Genomic DNA, 15,875 nt, shown 5'->3' on the forward strand with positions numbered 1-15,875 from the left:
AGCCTCTCTCTCTTGCTTCCATTTCTGCTATGTTTGAATGGGAGTATATTTCCTCCAGTTGCTTTTCTAATGCAACAAACCACTGGAACTGATGGAGAAGGAGACAAGTGACTGGTAAATATTTCTGTAAATGTTGTAATGCCATTGTTTCCAAAATATTATCTTCTTGCTGGGAAAAAAAGAAGGTAATTCAATAAACATAAGGCAGCCAGTTTGTTTGCACCCTCTAAGTGCAGTGGACTGTTGTGCTTCTGCTGCCTTTTCTTTGTTTTTTGGTGCTGCCTTAAGGTGTCTTACCAGAAGTAGGGGCCATAATTATTAGAGAATCCTGTAAAACAGCTGTAATAATTGCACAATGTTCTTTATTGCTATCAGTTTTATAATTATTCATAGAGGGTTTTTTTAAAAGCCATGAGGGACTGTCTCTGCACACATCATTGATTTTTGCTAATAAAATCTTATATTTTAATGGTACGTTTTCATTGGAAAAACATCAGCTGCTCTGTAAAATTAAGGCTTACAGTATTGTGGGATGGGAATATTTCCTCTTGTCTTGATGGAGAGATTGATCTAGATGGATTTATTTGATTGCTTAACAACTATTGGGGAATGATATAGGGTCGGATGCCTCATCTCCTCTGCTTCAGCCTCTCTGATCAGGTGTTTGGAGTTCAGCTTCCAGCTTGTACCCTTTGTTTTCTCAGCATGCTGCTGTGATGGCCTAATGTCCGTGACCTCGGTCTGTCTGTGATACAGTAGGATGCTACCTGGCTGGTGCTGAGCTCAGTGTCACAACAGGCACATAACTTATCAGCCTGGCATCATGCTGGAGGCCACGCCACAGCAGGTACATGCACATGTGGAGTACAGTCATCCCTTGCTCTATTCCCTTCTTTCATGGAACATCAACTCCCTGCTCCCTCAATTTCATTGTCTTTCTTCCAACCAATGAGAAGCCTGCTGCAGCTCCTGGCTGGTGGCTCTGATCTTTTCCATATTGTGCCTCTGCTTTCTCAAATATCTCTCCCAAGCTCCTGGTTCACCTGGGCCACTGAGGACTGCAGGAATTAATGTGCAGGGGAGTGGTGAGGCTTCCAGGGCTGTGACTGCTCCCTGTTCCCCTCACTGAGGGAAGTCTGAAGACTGAGGGATCTCTGGTTTGCAGAGGCAGGTCTCAGTGCATTGCTCTGGGCTGCTGATGGAGGCTGTGCTGGAGATGCTCCCACAGGCATGGAGGTGATGCAGCCCTGTGCCCATGCATCTTTACTTGCTGCAGGGAGTTGGGTTGGTGCTTAAAACCTGTTTGAAATGATTCCAGTGTGAGGTGTGGGAAGAGGACAGCCATCGGACCTCAGCCATCGTATTGTCCCCAGTGGTCCTTCTGTGTGAAGTTCCTACCTGGCTGCTGTGACCACGGCTTAGCTGCTCAGGTGAAGGATGTTGTTTCTGTTCAGGCTATTCATGGACCATGGGCAGGTTAAATGGCCTCCATCCAGTATCAGCTAGGACATACTTGAAAGTCTCAGGTTAAGCTTTCTCTGGCCCTTGCTTGCTGAGCTCTGCAGGAGCCTGGATCAGTAGAACATTGTTGTAAATCGTGCTGCAAACCCAGAGCACGTGAAAGAGCCCAGAGTAAGGTGAATCTGGGTGCTCCTGTGGTTGATTTTGCCAGATGCCACCCTGCCATTACATATCTTTTCCCCTGTAAGGCAGCAACCGGTGTTGAACTGGCAGTCAGAACATCCCTGCTGAGCCAAAACTCTGGTCCTGTATTTTGCAATAATTAGCAGGTTTGAGCATGTGCTCAGTTCAGCAAAAAAAAGCCCGGGAAATGGCACAAGGCTGCATTTTATTGTGTTTATTTATTTAGAGAGCGTGTGCTTGTTGTATTTCAGCGAATGTTTAGTGTTCAGGTTAGTAGAGCTGAATCCAATTTAGTTTTACAGGAGACAGCCCAGTTGTCCATAGCAACCTGAAATTGATTTCCCCCCCCCACCCGCCTACCAAAAGCTGTTGCCTCTTGAATCATCTCTTTAATTTAATACAGCGAACAGGTTGTCCCTGCATGTGGAAACTTTATATATTTTTTAACAACAAGTAACCTAGGCAAAAAAAATAAAATCCTTATTTGAGCAAAGCTCAGGCTCTGTGTTTATTACCACTTGGTGTTAGTCCATTCCGTGCCATTTTCTTGTGTTTCATTTCAGGCACTAGAGGCCATTATCAGTATCAGTTAATCACTGCTGCCCTGCAGGGAAACCTCATCCTCACACTCTGGCCACTCCTCCGCAGCAGGTCCTTCTCCTGCATTAAACCCTTTGGGGTGTTGTGCTGTCTGTAGTATTTGCTGTGTGGCTTGGCCTGATATGTGCAGACCACTTTGTGGTCTACATCACATCTGTGCTGTGCAGCAGCCCCTGCGTGTGGCTGCGGCGATGGCGTGCATCGAGGAGCGGGGCCGATGCTCCTCACGATGGCCATGCACTGCACGGCTTCTCATCCCAACTTGAGAAGGGATGAGGCAGGCTGCTGTTCAAGGCACTGGTGTTAAGTGTCCTCTACACCTTTTGCTAATTGGGGTGCTCGGTGTTGGGAGCTGCTCTGCTGCAGAGCCCCAGAGCGAGGGTGATGACTGCCTTTGGCAGAATGCTGTCAGTGCGTATAGCCTGGGGTGTATACGTGCTCCATGTTGACCTTGCTGAATATTTTAAACTCAAAAAGCCTTATAATGCTGCTGCTTACAGTCTTCTGTGAGTTATACCAGTTTGGCTTTGGTTTTCTCTGCTTCTGTCAAAACCTCTTTTTGTGGGTCTTTCCAGCTAAAGCAGCGGAGCTGCTTCAGAGGAGGCTGGTTGGAAAAAGTTTAGGAAGAATGTGAAGAACTGCAGTACTATTTTCCACCTATTTGTAAAAGAAATCTGTGTCCTTGCCATCTCTGTGGTGCCTGAGGACTGCAGGGAAGTGACTTGCCTTGTCAGAGAAGTGCAAGGGATGAGAGATTTTGGACATTTGTGGTTTTGTTATCTAGAAGAGCATTTGAAGGAGCAACAACTTCCATGTGGTCAGTAGAGACTACAGCATATTTCCACAGTTGCTTGAACATGTGTTTTTGCACACTGGCATTCTCCTGTGCTCTTAGTTGTTGTCCTTCTCATTACAAAACCATTGGAGGAGGTATTTCTGGGCTGGGGTGAGGTATGCCATGGTAGCCATTGTCCCACTAGATCTAGTCCCTGTTGACTATTACGCTTGAAAAAAGAGCTGCTACTTGCATCTATGCTTAAGCCATTAGCCCAAATTGCACCAATCTCTGCTGTGAAATGTCTGCCTTTTCCTTGCTTGTTTTCTGAAAAGGAGTTAAAAAAAAAGTGCACGAAATCAACATGACAGAAGCTTCGGTTGCGTGTTCACCTGCTGTCTCTTCGAGAGGAAACCATGTCGCTCAACACGCCTCGTTTACAGCACTTGTTGAGAAGATAGTCATTTAATCTTTCTGTGTTTTTTACATCAGTCAAAAATTGGTTTATTTAATGTGCATCATCTGAACATTTCACTGAATAAACTACCTAAAAAGGTTAATCTCTCATTTTGTATTGCTTTTACTGTGGCATCCAACTGCTTCAAAGACGGTAATGAGTGTATTTCTAATGATGATTTTCAGATACAGAGGTAGCAGAGGCATCTACTTCTTTCAGGTGCCAAAACTGAGGTTTACAAGGCTTATTTTTTCAGAACACTCCATGTTTTGTACATGGAGTTATAGTACAAGTCTCAGTAAGAGATTAAACAGAGGACCTCAGTCTATTACTGCTAGTTCTTGTCTCTTCTGGATGGGGTTTTTTTGTGTCTTTAGTTAGCCAGAAAATACACAGCAATAAATATGTGGGAAAAAAAATGATACCTGTGACTTTCCTCTTACTGTTCAGAATGTTTGTGGCAGAGGCATAAACTGGATCTGCTCTTTCAAAAGGACGCTCAGCTGCCAGACAGTGAAGCATCCTTTCTGGTCTCCTTACCATTGCCTGCTTTACATGCTCCCCATTTGCCCCAGAAATGAATGAAGGTGAGGAGGCCACTGTCTCACATGGTTGTAACCTCCTTTTCCACAAGACCTGGCTCTCATATACCACTAGTAAGTAGAACAGATGTTGCTCCAGGTCTCAGTGATCTTCCATATATCCTTGTTTGCATTCCTCCCTTCAGCAGGGGCACTCCTTGCCCGAGAGCCGCCTTTAGAGATAGGTATGATCTGGCTGGGATCCGCAGAAGTTCCTTGACTGTTGTCTGTAACTTCTGACAGCAGGATATTTGTCAATTTAAATGCTTCCTCCCAGAAGTAACAAAGGAACTAAGGCCACTTTTCAGCATGAACATGAAAGGCTTTCGCGCACTAGTGCAGCAAGGATTGCTGTGGAGAACAAAGGCTTTTGCTAATCGCTTCTAATGCCTTTCAAGTTTATGCTTCATTTTTCCCCCTTTTTCAGACAGCCTCCCAGAGTACTGAGCCTTTCAGTGACTGACTCACCAAATAATTAACAGGAGGAGAACTCTATCTCTGAAACTTTTGAACACCTCTTTTAATTTTCTTAAGCCAGCCAGTGCCCTGGACAAGTTCCAGTTTGTGTGATTACATTTGACCTAACTTAATCCCTTGGTAGTTTCAGTTGCATGTGGTAGTTGTCTTGGCTCCCAGTCTCGAGCTGCCATTCAGTGATACTCTAGGGTTTTCAACAGCTGTCATAATTCAGACCCTAGAAATGGGTGTAGTTCCATGGTGGAAATACTCCTCATATCTCTACCCCTTCCTAAACATCCTTATCTCATTCATATTTTGGAAGGTAACGTGTCTGATGCTGCAAATGATCTCGCTGAAGTTCTTGGACATTCACCCTTAAAGACAGCCATGCATTTAAACTTGTTTATTAGTTGGCCAGCATACATTTTGAGATTACTTTGAGTTGTTCATCTTCAGTCACAAGCATTTATTGCTCAGTCTTCTTAGCTAATATGTACTGCTGGAGGGATGTTATTAGTGCAGATATTCCTCTTTAGTCTTGGAAACAGCACTTCTGTTATCAAATCTATACTAAAGAGGAGTGTGTCATCTTCCTGTGCTGACAGCAGTTGGGCTGGCTATAAGTGTTGGCATTGGTAAGAGTGGAAATGATCAAGGAAAGCAAGAGCCCAGGGCAGCTGAGAAGGATTGCAAAGGAAAAAAAACCTCAAACCCTCCCAAGTGGAAACCTGGAGACAGACAAAGTGCAGTAGTGGAAGGAAAGGTCAGATGGATGGTGCATGCAAGAGAGAAGACTCCAAGTTACTGCATTGGCACATCCTTAGATGTGCAGCAGGCATCGTGTTGTCACAGCAGGTGGCAAATTGAATGTTTGTTGGCTTCATCCCTTGGAATAGGCATATTTGTTACAAAGACACGTGATTACTTGGGGTTAGCAGCAACCTCTGCTAAGAGGAGACAAGAATTTAGATGAGAGGGGGTGCAAAAAGTAACCCACTGGTGAAAAAATGCTGTTGTGGCAAATTGTCTGCTGCTGTCAAGCTCTGTTTTTCTGAGAGCCTCCAGAAGCAGGACAGCAAATATGTTACTGTTACTTTCCCTTGTTTCTTGTTCTCTCTCATGGAATTTGCAATGGTTCTGTTATTCAGAGCTCTCACCTGTGTTTCCACTGCTCACATAAATCCTTTCTTTATTATTTCCTTGTTATCACCAAACCAAACCTCAGAGCAGACCAGAAGCCTTGCCTCTGTTGGTTTCAGTGACACTGTAAGTCAATTGGTGGCCACATTAAGATTTGTCTTCTGTCACAGTGAACAGAGCTTTGGAGTCAGAGCCTCCTGATTTTGATGTGTGCTGGGTGTTGCTTAATCTTGTCAGCCGTTGCTGTGAAGTCAGCAAGCACTTTGTTTCCTAGTACACAGATTTATCAGACTCCTATGGTGGTTGCTACAGAAAATGTGTCCAAGTTTGAGTGATGGTAGCTGATGTGTCTACAGTCAGTAATGTTGTCGTTGAAGATCTATTTGAATGTTAAATAATGAGGTGGAAGAAATTGCACTTCAGAGTTGTTGGGTTTTTCTTACTATTGGATGCTCTGCCTGCCATCCTTGAGACTAATCTTTTCTTTTTCTTGTTTCAGAGTACTTTATCACTGATTGTGCCTGAATGCATCAAGCTTTGGACGCAAGCATCTTCTCTTGAAACAGCCTTGTGATATCCTAGCTGCCTGATCTCTCAGGGTAAGAAAAGAAATACACATGCAGAGACACAAGATTAAGAATGTGCTTTGAGCAGAAGCAGAATGGCAAAGAGAGGGCAGGTCCCACTGGTGTCTCAGCTTGTCAGTTTTGGAAATAGTGAACTTTTCATGAAGAGAGGGAATAAACTGTAAATCTACTCACTGTAAATAAGACAAATTATGAGCTTAAGTTGCATCAAGAGAAATTTAGATGAGACACTAGTAAATGGTCTCCTGCATTAAGAGTAGCTGAGTGCTGGAGTGGATTGCCTGAGGAGCTTCAGAAAGGAAAGGAGGAGCTTCAGTCATTGGAAAGGTTTAAGAACAAGTTGGAAAAGCTCTAGCAGACATGCTTTTAGGAGAACTGATCCTCTCGTGTAGTGGAGAAATGCACTAGATGACTTCTGGAGAGTCTTCCTACCCTGTTGATGGTTAGAAATGGGAGTATGTGAAATTCTTCACAGCCTTATTCAAAACTGATAAGGTAAAATGCAAAGCTCAATGTATCTGTGCCAAAGGAGCTGCCTGGTCTGATGATGAGCTTTGATGCAACAGCAATTAACTGTGGTGCTCAGTGGCTTTGTTACCTTAATGGTGATGTTCTTCTGGAGAGAAGCGTAAGCTCATGGAAAGGGAGTTTATTCCTCTATTGTTGACATGTAATGTAAACTTGTGATAAAAATAAGAGGCTGTGTCAATTCTGATTCCTTTGTAGCAAGTTTCTGGGAGGTTGAGTCTCTTCTGTGATCCATGTAAGGGCTTTGCTTTTACTCTTAGGTGAGCAATCTTTGCTTTATTGTGACATGAGAACACAATGCTACAGATACAGGTATACTAAGCAAAATATTAATGTCATGTGCAACATGGAGAGAGGAACCAAATGATTACTTTTGCTCTCTGTTTCCAGGGGCTGACAAAATGGAGGAGAGTTACATTTTTCTTTTCTTTGCTTCTGTTCCTGTTCTCCACTGTGTTTCTTCGTCCTATCTTGACAGCAAATGCAACAGACTTTTTCTGTGTTTAAAAAGGCTGGCTCACCAGCTGGGTCTTGAAATTATATCTTGAAGATGACTGCTCATTTAGTTCCCTTTGCTTCCCTGGGAGCTGCAGATGACAGACTTATCCTAGGCTTAGGCAGCCTCTGAGCCATCATCATGAGAGGAATGGGGTTCAGGTGCTTCATCTTCCTTGGACCAATTAAGAAGGACTGGGAGATACCTGTCATATCTCATAGGGCACATGAAATTCAATGGGAAATTCTTCAACCTCCTGTTGGACTTTGTTTGAGATTTGTTTGGTTTCTCTAATCTTTACCTTTCATTCTTAATGTCAGCAAATACTAGTGTCTCCCCTGGAGTTACACTAGTGTCTTATTGTTTGTTATCATCTTCTGCTTAGCAGAGATAAGCTGTTGTGTCCCAGGGGTGCAGGAACACGGGAGAAACTTTCAAATAGCTCTAAGAAATGCAGACGGTGTCAAGAGAGAAATAAGGGGATGTCTTTCTGAAGTCACCTTTGTACATATTTTTTTCCTTTTTTCTTTTCCTCTCAAGCTTTTCAGTTCCTGCAACGATCTGCTCGAATCTTGGAAGGAAAATATGTTCATGGAAAGATACAATTTATAGTGTGCCCCCCGATCTTTTGATCTCAATCAATCAAATAAATCCAAGACCTTGCAGTTCACCTTGTTGCAAGGACAGTTAATAAGTTGAGGGGTTGTGCCAATGGCAGTGATGGTTTGCCAGCCTTGTGCTTTTTTATTGTTGTTGTTGTTATTTTTTATGATCCTGACCTTTCAGACTGGTAAGGGTAAGATTATTTGCAAAGAATACTCCATAAATATGCCTGTCAGTACCGGAGTTAACATTCAAGCGTTGCTGCTTAGCAAAAGAAAACAATATGCCAAAGTCCAATTGAGATTTCCTTCCAGGGTTGAAAATAATGATAAGACTCACTCAACGTGGCAGAGATGAGTCTTGCCACCTTTATAGGAGTTGTTGCCTTATGGTCCCTCAGTACTTTGATGCTGTGTGCCTGGTTAACTTGCTGGCCGTGCCTGAAGATCTGGCATCTGGCATGTCATGCTGGGGCTAACTTTGGGCAGAGAAGCCCAGGCTCTCTGAGATGCAAGCTCAGGCAATTGGTAGTTTTCTTTTGATTTGGCAACAGAAAAATTCTTTTTTTGTTTTTTCCTAATACTATACTCCTTGCTTACACCTGCAAACAAGGTTTTGTGGAGCTGCTCTTGAGTTCTCTATCCTGCAGGACTCTTCAGGACTCTTTGGTGGGCAGCTGATTGGGCTTTTCCCACTGTAGCTAATCATTGAAGCAGTTCCTGGACAACTCCCACCTAAGACTTGCCATCCAGGAAGCTTGCAGTGTCTCAACAGCAAGAATCTTCTTGTCTGTCAGAAAGTATAATGCTGAGATCGATGTTTCTGTGGTCCTGTCAGCAGAATTGACTTCTGTGGGAGAAAGCAGCATGAGGAGTGAAGCTGGGAGGCAGCAACTGCTATTTAAGGGTTAATCTGCAGTGTTTAAAACCACACCAATCTGTTGTGTAGAAATGGTCTCTATAGTGTCTGCTGTTAGATGTAAATATAGTTTGTTTGTCCAAAGCATGTGGCTCTTCTTTCTTTCATATATGAGAAAGTGAAGGCGTTGAAGACCACTTGCCTTACCTGCAGGAAAGTGCATAGCAGTGGAGCCTCGAGGTTGGGTCTGAGACACATAGGTTTGACCAGAACCCCCTAAAAGCTACATGTGGTGAAAAACTGCACATTATCTGGAAAAAAAAAATGCAGTGTATTGAGAAAGCAGGTTGGGACTGGGTGGTGAACTAAAGGTGCAAAACGCAACGTGGCTTGTGGAAAATCACACGACACCTCAGTGACAGATCCCCTGCGACAGCCCATCAGCCCTGGGCCCGGCTCTGCAACCCCATAACTTGCAGGGAAACAGATGGGTCTGGTTCCTCATCAGCATTGGCTGAAAAGTTCAAAAATCAAATAAATAAATTAGGTTTTAGTCCCATCTTAAAATCCATGAGCCATTTCTCCAGCACCTGTAAATAACTTAGCCTTTTGCTGGATTTACCTGCCTTGCACATAGAAGTAGAGATATGGGGAAAGCAGATGACTGAGGGTGGAGGACCAGTGCCTTTGTCGTGTGCTACTGCACCCTGCCAAGTCTGATGGCCCTGCCATGAGTGGGGGAAATGTGTCTCTATCCCAATGTGTATCTTCCATCCTCGAGGTTCCAGGGGAAAAAACCCTCCAGTTTGCACAGCCAAAATGTCAACACACTTTTTTCTTATTCCAAAATGGACTGGCAATTAGCAGCAGGTGTAATAGCCACCTTGAATTAAATCATATGGAGGCAAGAGAAACAGCAGGGTATATTTGGAAATATCTATTGCATATATATATTCCTCTTAAGAAACATGTTGGAGATGCCATACCCATAAATACTAATAAGGCTGTTTGATTCCAATTTTCAGGTAAGATTAACATTTTATTGAGTATTACATCTGTCACATTCAATGCTTTAGTGTACCATCCTCTCAGACTTATTAGCATAATTGCAGTGCTTAAGCAACAATAAAAAATTCAACAGTAAAATAGCAGTTAGCACAGGCAATTTGTTATCAAAAGCTTTTACTTAAGGACAACTTTTGAGTATATTTATTATCAAGTTAGTGCTATACATTATTTTTATTTAGAAAAACAAGAGGGAAAAGTTGTAGCATCTTTTTTCTTTTCCAGTGGCTAAATCCCAAGGCCTGAAAATCAGTCACCTTTTGTGGTTCTTAAAATCACTCAGCAAATTCATTTGGGTTGGGAAAGCAAGATAAGGAAACAAACTCAGATCTGGAGCAGGGTTGTGATGTTAATTACTCAGCAGATTGGTTTGAATAAGTCTTGAGCCCATTTAAAAATTACCTTGTTGCATCTCAGCATCGAAAGTCACCATTCCCTCCCTCCATAACAGATAGCACTGTCACTGGAGCAGTGGGAGGGCATGGATGACCCAGCCTCCTGTTGCCCTAGTGGTGGTTGCAGCCCTGGAGGTGATGCAACTGTGCTGCAGGGACATTGTGCCTGCAGATGAAGGGAGGAACCAGCTGGGACCCACAGGAAGACGAGACTTTGATGCTAGCAGTGGTTGTCTCTGAGGCTGAAGTGGAGGAACATGACGTGGCCGTATGCTCTCTTTGCTTCCACCATACTTTTGAGGACATGTAAGGGAACAGTCCTCCTCCAGAAAAGCTGTAATGTAGGTGTGAATGCGTGTGTGTGCATACACCTGCTTGTGCACATACACCCATGTGTACATTTACACACACAAAGCCCCAGTGGCCAGCACGGCAAGATTTCATGTGCGCATTTTAATTTTCAGCAAAAGGCATTTCTAAGGCAATTTTTTCTATGTGCATTTAAAATACTAAATTTCCCCTCATGAAGAAATAAATGATTTTTAAACAACTCAAGAAGTGCTCAGACTAAGAGGTCCATCAAGAAAAGTACGAGCATTTGGCAAGAAAACTGTTGCTGTAATTACTTGTGATTGCTTTGCCAGTGGAGACTTTTTTTCAGATCCCACTTTACTTGAGTTTGAAGATTCACCCTCTTCTTGAGTTCTCTAGATTGTCACCCTCCATTGTCATCGTTGTTCCTCAGATCTATGCTCACCTCCAGCATCCCTGTTCTCCTCTCCATCACTGGAACTGAATGTCTCTCTGATCTCATGTTTTCCTCACTCTTTCTTATTCTGCAAGACCTCCTTTGCCTTGTGCTGCTTTTTCAGAGGTCACTCTCCCATCTTTTTGATGGCTGACTCATAGTGGACCCGTCACTCATTGCCATTTTGGTGGTAAAGAGCTGCCACCACCCTGGCGATGCCTTGATCGGACTCACAGCCTGGACAAGCAGGAGTAGACTTGTCTGGGGTTTTTGCTCCCATTTTGATTATTATCTAGGCTTACCCTGTGAGGAGAAGTGAAGGCAGTGCTGCCTTGGGGCAGAAGCTCATGTTCATAGTGAAACAGGATGTGCAAGCAGGTTGTAGGAATTGGGAAGGGAGCACATGGAAACAGGTGAAACTAAACTGGGCACATATTAGAGAAGTGATGTGCTTGTGGGGTCCTCTTCACAAACACCCTCTTCTGCGAATATGTGAAGTTTGAAAGGAGCTGGTTGTTTCAGATCCCCTTTTTTGGGGAGGTATGAAAACCCATGTTATTCTGAAGAGATAAACTGTATGTTTCAGATTCTTGGGTAAGTGTGAACATCACATCGGTACACAGCTCACTCTCACGAAATTGCCTTGAACTGCACAGTGTTTAGACTTTCTGTCAACCAGGGTGCTTGGTGATGCTCCTGGGAAGAGGATACACAGAAACCAACTGTGGAGACCTAGAGTTCCTGGGAACTTCACTCTCAGTGGAAATTTGGCTGTGATTTGAATTGCAGTTGAAATATATGCTCTCTGCCTCTGTGGTCACCTCCAGGAGTGAAGACTCATTGCTGCTCTCCCAAGAACAAGCAGGTTTCCACACAGTCCTACAGGTCCCCACTGTCCCTCCTTCTCTTTCCGATCTTCTGGTTTTAGTAGCATTCTAGGTCCTCTGCTCAGACAGAGGGTTCCCACATCCAAATGAGGGGCTGAGGGACCAGGAAAGGTGCTTTCTTGGGGTGTTGATATGATTGAGAGCATTTTCATGTGGCTCCTGAGATATATAGTCCTCCAACAGTTTTGGTAGAAAGGACTTTGCAAGATTCTCATGGAGCCCCTGGATCAAAGCAGGGTTGAGTGAGGTTGCACAGGGCTTGTCATAGCAACGATGGTCTGGTGTGATTTTGAGGGATGGTGATGGTGTGTACCTTGGTTTGCAAGAGGAAAAGTTATGGAGGGCTTTGGAGGCTGTAGTCTGGTGTCAAGGAAGTGCAACAACGTGGTTTCTGGGAGAGGATCCATATGAACAGTCAACTGAGAGCCAGAGTCTGACCACTTCAGTGACACAGATCTTACACTGAATTCCCCTTGTGAAAGGGAGAACACCATGCCCAGCTCTGACGAACTGGTGCTTCTCGAGGCTGACTGCCATGATAGCTACCGTGAGAACTGCATGGCTCTCCTTCGTGAAGGATAGAGAGGGCTGATGGGAGAAGATCAGTGGCTGGAGCCAAGGCCATGCATGGACATGCCTTCCTTGAATAGGAAAGTGCCTACTTGCTTCTTGCAGGGGAAAAAAAAATGACTGAAAGAATTTAGCAGTGATAAATGTCATAAAAATACTTATGCCGGAATTTGTAAAGCCTGTAACATCTGTTCTCAACAGTGCTTTGATCATGTTGTGAGGCTTTTAAAATGATACTTCCATGAAATAAGTGAGATCCTTATGGCTGTGGGATTCCTTTCAGTGCCCTTTTTTTCATGGAGCAAAAAGGCGAATTTCACAGGGAACATTACATGACTTGAAACACATATTTTAATGGTTAGTATCAACCAAACTATGTTTTATTAGGTGCTAGAAAAATGTTCCAGTTACATACCCCAGGAAGCAAAGCACTCCCATTTACTTTTAAGCTTATGAGAGCTGTACTTTGGAAAAAAAAAAACCTCAAAAAAACCCAAATCAAGAATTCATTGCTTGTATATTACTGTATTCAAAAGCAAAACAAATGCAGTGAAAAGAGCTTAAATATTTTTGAAGTCGTTGTCAGAAAAAGGCCTTGTTGGGTTTTGGTTCCAGGCAGAGCTGCAGATGAACCAGGATCTGTGTTTTCTGAGAGATACTCAGCAAAAAGTTGTGAGACGTTGACAGCTTGCTTTCCTCATTGAGCTGCTTTGGGTTGAATAACTTTTTAGTCATCTATTTTGCTCTGAGGACTCATCCTTTCCCCTTTCCTTATGGTTTTAGCAGACTTCTGTCTCTTGCCCTTCAAGCAATTGTGTGTTTGTAGCTGAAATGTTGTGATGCTGAATGCCTTGGTGTTTTAAGGAGTGAGGAGAGCTCTGATTGCAGGACTGGATTCTTTGCAGTATGATGCCTGGCAGGAAGATTTCTGTTCCTCTCCCTTCATGCTACATAGAGGAAAAAAGTCATTTCATGGACTGTGTTTGCAGAAAGATCCCATAGGACATGAGGAGCAGCAGGAAGGAGGGAGAGATTGAAGAGATGTGGAACAAGGCGGTCTCCTCTGCCATGTTCATGTGTTCATACTATGCAAATCCTTTCCCACTGCTGCAGTCAGTGAGTTTGGCATCTCTCAGCAGGATACTGGGTTCCTATCTCCCCTTCCCCTTGCTGGATGGGTGAAAGGGCCCATGTATGGCCCTGGGACTGTCGTCAAGGAGCCTGGGGCGGTGAGATTTCTTCATGGAAAGGCTGCCTAAGCTGGGAAAGGAGAGTGAGTTATGGTCATAAATATCAGAGCAGGAATACAGCTGTGCTTTCTAGTAAGGTTCTGTGTGTCAGGGGTTAATTTATGAAAACAAAATTGTTTAATTAATTTCCACAGCATCCAACAGGTGAACAGGCAGCTTATTACTGTGACATATCCATTTATAGCAGTTTTCCTTCGCCAACACCTGTGACTCAGTTCTGTTACACGCTTACGCTGTCTGTTAATTATTTACCAATGGTTTACAAGTACAGAATGCAAATAAAACTCTTCTATGCCAAAAACTGCATTGTACACCTGACATTCCTGGGATTTATGCTACTGTACTGCCAGGTACAATCCCATCATCATCCCAGGGCTTCTGATGGAGGGCTCCTCATACATGCATGAGCAGGAGGCAGCCTCCTGCCCACCAGAACTTGCATGCATAGGGACTGCACTGTCAGTGAAGGGCTTGCTATACACGTGGCTGTGGTGTAGGCAGGGGGGGTCTATGTCCTTTGCTTCCTTGGAAATAGATTTTTGCCATTTTGAGTGACTTTCTTCACCCCTACAAAGGCTCATTCTTCTTTATAAGTGATGGCAGAAGCAAACTGTTTAAAAAACTCAGTGGAATGTGCTCTTTTTTTTTTTTTTTAAAGAGTAAAATAGTCTAAAAGTCAAGTAGCATATCCAGTTCTGACTCAGCTGGTAACTTATGATCCTGTGCTATTTCTGTAACATTTTTAGCTTATGACCAATTTTTTCTAATATTAGGACATTGCCATAGAAAGTGTGTCAGAGTCCCAGGCTGCCAGAACCTGTCACTGTACAGAATATATACATTTCTGATGCATTTCTGAGCAAGTATACAGGAGCAGTTCTGTAAGTTCTCTGTTGTGGTTTTAAATTGCTGCAATTTTTTCATTGTTGTTGTTGCTGGTTGTGGATTCACTTAGCAAACAGTGAAGAAACTTAACAAACTTAGCTATGCAGAACAGCATAGCTGCTTTTTGTTTCTCACACGGCCAGGCATCCAGCTCCTGTCCCGAGCTGTGCCTTTTTCAGACTGGAGCAGCTTTCCTGGTTGTTTTTGAGCTGGGATAAACTGCTGTAAGTCAATTAAGCTGTACAAACACCATGGATTTTATGGAAGTTGAGAATCCGGTCATACAGCTCATAGTTTCAGTAAGGAAGGAGTTCTGGAGATGATTGTCCTGTTCTAGGCAGGCAAGAAAGTACATGCAAAATTTCTCTAAGCTGAAGGAAAGAGTGTGGGAACAAATAAGCATCTGTATTGCAGTACAAGAGAAAGCAATTACTGAGGACATCCCAAAGTTTACAACTAGGATTTGTTTTATAGGTTTAAATCTGCTGTGGTTTCAGAGTACCTAAGGACACTTAAATAGTGGAACTTCAGACAGTCCAGCCTGAACACGTACAACACACAGCAGCAAAGCAATTGTTGTGTTTAGCACTACCAATCAGCTAGCTAATGCAACAGCTGCTCCGAGATTTTGCATTTAATTTTGGTCTGGATAATAATGAGGAATGCAGGGTTAATGATCTGTGTCCAGTTTCTTTCCAAAGTGCTTTATTTGCACTCTGTGACTACTTTTCATGGTTCTTTGCAGCATCCCCAAAATGTCAACTGACCTGAAGAAATTGACAATGGATGCTTAAAGAATCAGAAAGAAAGACTGGAAAGGACTTTGCTTTCTAGCTTTTCACGTGAACACCTTGTACTCAACCTCCCTTTGATTAAATAACCAGCAAAACCTATTCACATGTACTCCAATTAAAATTTAATGAAGCGAGAGGATGTATTTGTATATGCTGACTAATGTGGGAGGAATAGATTCCAGTAACTTGGCTCTGCAAGCCGTTTGCTTTGCAATCAAGGCTCGATTTACTAGAAAGCTCCTCGGTGGCTGTGGAGCTCCTCTGGCATGAACAAGCCTTACAAGTCTGGTGGGTCCTTGAAGGTATAGCAAGAGACGTTGACGGCTTGTACGTGAAATAACGTGGCTCTCTTGTAAGGCAAGAACTTTACAAGCTATGCCCTGTGGCATCAGCTCTGTGCGGGGATCGATATCCCACCTCAGGAGTGGAATGTGGCAGTGGGATGGTGCTGCAGTGCTACAATAAATGACATTTTTGGATAAGCAATGAAAGATGCTGCTGTATCCACTTTTAGTAACGGGTTGGGCGACCGAGCGGAAATGCCATGGTGGTG

At 43.4% G+C, this 15,875-nt stretch overlaps 1 protein-coding gene across 5 annotated transcripts in view; it reads left to right on the plus strand.

Annotated features, from left to right (window-relative positions):
* LPP (LIM domain containing preferred translocation partner in lipoma) overlaps positions 1–15,875 on the plus strand; it is a 347,202-nt gene that overhangs the window by 65,477 nt on the left and 265,850 nt on the right. For all 5 annotated transcript variants that reach the window (XM_062005358.1, XM_062005357.1, XM_062005356.1 and 2 more), the window contains one exon: positions 6,156–6,255. The gene's annotated coding sequence lies outside the window, so the exon portion shown is untranslated. The remainder of the gene's footprint in view (positions 1–6,155; positions 6,256–15,875) is intronic.

The sequence above is a fragment of the Colius striatus genome, chromosome 12 (assembly GCF_028858725.1).
Source record: "Colius striatus isolate bColStr4 chromosome 12, bColStr4.1.hap1, whole genome shotgun sequence".
NCBI lineage: Eukaryota > Metazoa > Chordata > Aves > Coliiformes > Coliidae > Colius > Colius striatus.